Here is a 5,478-nt window from a genome sequence, read left to right on the forward strand (position 1 = left end):
GTCATGTTTTTTGAAAACTAATAGCGACATTTTTTATTGTCACTAATAAAAAATTAAAAATTTTGAAAATGGGTATACTATTTTCTTCCGAAATTTTTTCTTTTCAGTAGCAATTCTCTGCCCATTTCAATAACCTGTTCAATAAAATATCTATTACAAATCAATACAAAAATCTATTCATTTTCATAAACATCACAATCGAATTTTAGCACTACCCATAAAAATATAATATGAACTGCATGCAGATTATAAACATATCTCCTAATATCCACAAAAAACGTCTACTAATATCCACAAAAATATAATATCAACCGTATGCAGATTACCAAACACATCTCTTAATATCCAACAAAAAACATGTCTGCTAATATTAACAAAAATAAAATATAAAGGGCGGATTAAACACGTCCATATTCTACCATCGGCCCTCCAAATTACCAAACACGTCCATATCAAATATCGAATCTGCAAAAAAATGAAACACAAAAAAAAAAAATGGTCAGTTAGACAATTATTATCTTATCCATAACATATACAATTTAACATGCATTTTTGGACTTAGTTTTCAAACCAGGAGTCCCGTGCTAGTTTCGTAAGTTTTCACAACTCACATTGGTCCATCCCGAGGTGTTTGAGGTGTTTCCCAGGCCGTCTCGTGGCTGTTGCACGATTTTGACTCCTGAAGGCCTATTTTCAAGCTTAAGTGTGAAAAAGTGCATTTTTGGACTTAGTTTTCAAACCGGGAGTCCCGTACTAGTTCCGTAAGTTTTCACAACTCACATTGGTCCATCCCGAGATGTTTGAGGTGTTTCCCGGGCGATCTCGTGGCTGTTGCACGATTTTGGCCCTCGAAGGCCTATTTTCAAGCTTAAGTGTAAAAAAATACATTTTTTGACTTAGTTTTCAAACCGGGAGTCCCATGCTAGTTCCATTAGTTTCCACAACTCACATTGGTCCCTCCTGAGGTGTTTGAGGTGTTCACCGGGGCGTCTCGTGGCTGTTGCACGATTTTGGCACCCGAAGGCCTATTTTCAAGCTGAAGTGTGGAAAAGTGCATTTTTGGACTTAGTTTTCAAATCGGGAGTCTCGTGCTAGATCCGTAAGTTTCCACAACTCACATTGGTCGCTCCCGAGGTGTTTGAGGTGTTTCCCGGACCATCTCATGGCTGTTGCACGATTTTGGCTCCCAAAGGCCTATTTTCAAGCTTAAGTGTGGAAAAGTGCATTTTTGGACTTAGTTTTCAAACTAGGAGTCTCGTGCTAGTTCCGTAAGTTTCCACAACTCACATTGGTCCCTCCCGAGGTGTTTGAGGTATTTCTCGGGCCGTCTCGTGGCTGTTGCACGATTTTGGCCCCCGAAGGCCTATTTTCAAGCTTAAGTGTGGAAAAGTGTATTTTTGGACTTAGTTTTCAAACCGGGAGTCCCGTGCTAGTTCCGTAAGTTTCCACAACTCACATTAGTCCCTCCCAATGTCTTTGAGGTGTTTCCCGGGCCGTCTCATGGCTGTTGCACGATTTTGGCCTCCGATGGCCTATTTTTGAAGCTTAAGTGTAAAAAAGTGCATTTTTGGACTTAGTTTTCAAACCGGGAGTCCCGTGCTACTTCCGTAAGTTTCCACAACTCACATTGGTCCCTCCTGAGGTGTTGTAACCCCCAAAATAGTGGGGAGATAAAATTACTAATATTTGATTATCAATTATGTGCATGTCAGCATACTTGGAGGAGTGAAGGGTAGAATATGGATTTTAGTTCCAAGAGTCAGTGAGTTTGCTATGGTGCATGATGAGATATATGGTCTCTACGCTTGAATAATAGCCCCTCTTAGGTTTAGATCCATATCTATCTTAATCCAATTTCCACTTCATTCACCCAAAACAAACAGGCCTTCAGTGCAGACCATAGCTAGAAGGAACATGGCTAAATCAGAGGCAATGATAATAAAAACATGTATTTGAGGCCTACCAATAAGAAAGAACATACAAATGCAGAAGGGTTGTGTTGTGCCTAGGATTCCCAGAAAGCATTGCCCAAAAGTACAAGCACAAACATGGGAATACCAAACATCAAATAATGCCAAAGATCTGAATCATATCGAGCCAACGCTAATTTCATCTCAAGCAACAAAGCAAAGATATTTTTTACACCCAAAAAACAAAAACAAAAAGGTACAGTTATTGATCCTATATGTACAATATATATCTTCCCCATAGTTGAGGTTGATAAGGCCCGGTCAGGTATATAAACTATCTTTAATCTTAATAATACTGCTGGATTAACATTTTGGAAGTACTGATCTTGCCAGTTAAGGCAATTCTAACCCCCATCAAAAAAAGAAAAACAAGGCAATACTAAAAATAGTACTAAGCATTTTCCCATCAAAACCACATATAAGGTTAAAGGCTATGTACAAGGAAAAATTTAAGTACTCCTTCATAATTCGGTGGATGATGAGTCAGTTCTTTGCCTCCGCATTCGTGCTCCCCATGACATATTCCCGTGAGCGTTCTTATTCATGCTTCTTCTCTTCAGCTCAGACAATTGGACCTGCCACCGGTTCTTCCACTCGCTCCGTTCCTCCATTTGCTGGTTGGAAAAGAAAGGCCGAAATCAATACAAAATGAGATAATAAAACAAAAGTTTGAATTATTAAAATAAAACGAGAACTTCTACAAAGGACGAGGAAGAGAAACACCAAGAAAAGACAAATGTAAACGGAAAATATCAATTTCATTATCAATAAACATCAACCATGTACCATAGATCCATACAAATACAGAGCCATCAATCAATAATAAAATATGAGAAATATCCATTTCATTTTTAATAGCAATTGGATGCAAAAATCCACCCTCTACTAGAGACCTCATGGAATTTGTGGCACTCTTTCCATAGTATAATAAAAAATAGAAAATAGTCCAACCACAAAACATCAAAAGAAAGTCATGCCACCAAACTCAAAACTTCAAATATTTCATAAAAAAGAAACAATCAGATTAATGATTGCATGCTGCTGAAAACAAAATGATCTCATTTCAAATGGTTTGTAAAGCACAACAAACTTATTCTAATCTTATGTCTGCCAAGGACACCAATACATATATGAGAAATAACCACTTTTTGAACTCCTTAACAAAAGATGCATCAACACCCCATTATTCTTGGACATTTTTAATCTAAATAAAAATTCTCTCTTTTTTTTAATAAAGAGATCAATTAAATGCAAGGCAAAGTGATAACGTAGACAAATATACCTCTCTCTCCCCAGGAAAAAAAAGTTATGATATCCAATATAAACAAAAGACAGAAAACAGAGAAACAAATAATAAATAAATAAAATGTAAAATCTTGATAACCCCCAAAATTGATGAACTAAACTTTCATTAGGCTATGTCTAATCATTCATCAGATTTTTCATCAAATCAAGGGAGTTTATCCTTTCATTAAATTTTGTAGGTGGTCGTTGTGCCAGACATCCACTCGGACAACCGGCCTTTCTTTATCTGAACATCAATTTCCATCCATGACCGAACGTCCACCCGGATGTCCTCCGAGACAATTGGGCTTGTAACAAGATTTGATGAAAATTTTAAATTTACCATTGGAATGCATGATACTAGATCAAACTTTTTATCAATTTTGATGAACCGTTAGACATGCTCTAGCTTCTTCCAAATCAACCCATACATAAGCAAGCTACACTAGAAAAAAAAAATACTAATAAAATAAGTAATAATTCATGTGAAACAATGAAGTTCTATTGAGAACATAAGCGAAAATTCACCCATAAACATTCAAATTCTCATGAAAGTATATTAAGAGTTGAAAATTGGGGCAACCAAATGATAACTTCAGTACTTAAGAGTCCGCATATGAACCTAATATAGTTGCTAATGAAAGAAAGCCACAAATGCTATAAACCAATGGAAAGCTGAATTTAAATTTTTGTGTAATAAACTCCATAAACACCTACACATGTGCATGCATAGATCATAAAGTTTACTAACACACAGGCTGTTTGGTACTCCAGAAATTCAATCCCCAAAAAAACACAGCAAAGCAAGAAAAAACGCAGATTTTGAATTTGAATAAAAAAAAAACATAATCCAACCAAAACCCAAAATCAATTATCACCAAATAACTACAAATCAGGTTAAAAAAAAAAAAACACATAAACCCAAATCAAAACACACAGTGAACACCACCAAATTAATCCCAAAATACCCAAATAATTACCTCATCGCTCTGGTATCGCCTTAACAATAAACAGTGATTTCAGAGGAGGTAAGACAGTGAAAATACCAAATGGAGATTAATAATGAAATATTTTGGCCCACGTTCTAAAAATCTATCACATTATTTATTTTCAGCATAGAAAGTAATCCAATACCTACATTGAAGACAGTCATTGGTACTCAAACCTTATTACCTTGATTGACAGAAAAATCAATGGAGAGTAAATCATCATCAACAAACAAACCTAGACTGAGAAAGATAGAGAAAGGATAGGGAAAGAGGGAAAGGGCACGGACCGTGAAAGGTGCAAATACAAATTCTGTCCTCACGTTTGAGAAATTGCTTTTCATCTCTTAAGATAGAGAGAGAGAGAGAGAGAGAGAGAGAGAGAGAGAGAGAGAACAAAATAAAAACCCTAGAGCTAGAGTGAAATAGGGAAATAGAGAGAGAGAGAGAGAGCTGAATCAAAATCGATTGGAGGCTAGACGGTGTACCGACCGTGGCGATGAGACGGTGAGACACAGTGAGGGACGGTGATCACCGTCGATGAGAGGGACGATAAGCGATGGGCAATGGTCAGTTGATAAGAGGGAGAGCGATTGGGGATATGAGAAGGAGAGCAAACGACGGCCTGTTTGTTGTTTGGTTTGTTCTGTGTGTATGTATCATACATACAGAGAATAAAATCTAAAAAAAGATACAATAAAAAATCTTAATAAATATAAAGCAAGTAATAAGATATTTATTAAAAAATAAATATAATCATATATTAATTAGAAAGTGTGATTAAAAAATATAAATAATCATACTTAATTGAAAAGTGATATAAAAAAATAAATATTATTACACTCAATCAAATCAAGTGTGATTAAAATATTAATCTAATTTTTTTTATTACATTTCCAATAAAAGTAAGATATTTTCATTCATTAAAGTGTGATTTTTAATTATTTTTGTAGTAGTGGATAAAGCAAGTAATAAGATATTTATCAAATAATAGATAAACAAAAATCACCACATATTTAAGAATTTCTATAAAATCTCTTCCATTAGAAGATGTAAAAGAATTTCTTTACATAAGCCTCCCTTTAAACTTACAAGATCTGAAACTTGACCGAAATTAACAAGTAAGCCTACAAAAAAACCCGAAATTGGCAGCCCATTCTGCACCCCAAATTAGAACTATGTCATCAGCAACTATCACTAACTAATTTCTACATAGCAACTTACATTTATGGGAAAAA

At 35.4% G+C, this 5,478-nt stretch overlaps 1 long non-coding RNA gene across 2 annotated transcripts; it reads right to left on the reverse strand.

The window, feature by feature from the left end:
- Positions 1-226: 226 nt before the first annotated feature.
- LOC145822736 (uncharacterized) lies at positions 227-4,885 on the reverse strand. Of its 2 annotated transcripts, none has more exons than XR_014364424.1 (3): positions 4,531-4,885; positions 2,410-2,584; positions 227-465 (listed from the first exon to the last, which is right to left on the reverse strand). It is a non-coding gene; the product is annotated as an uncharacterized LOC145822736 (long non-coding RNA). The 2 variants fall into 2 exon arrangements; XR_014364423.1 differs by having other exon boundaries at positions 2,428-2,584; positions 4,531-4,880.
- Between the last annotated feature and the right edge of the window lie 593 nt (positions 4,886-5,478).

This window comes from Camellia sinensis, chromosome 3, assembly GCF_055761805.1.
Source record: "Camellia sinensis isolate YWXY chromosome 3, ASM5576180v1, whole genome shotgun sequence".
NCBI lineage: Eukaryota > Viridiplantae > Streptophyta > Magnoliopsida > Ericales > Theaceae > Camellia > Camellia sinensis.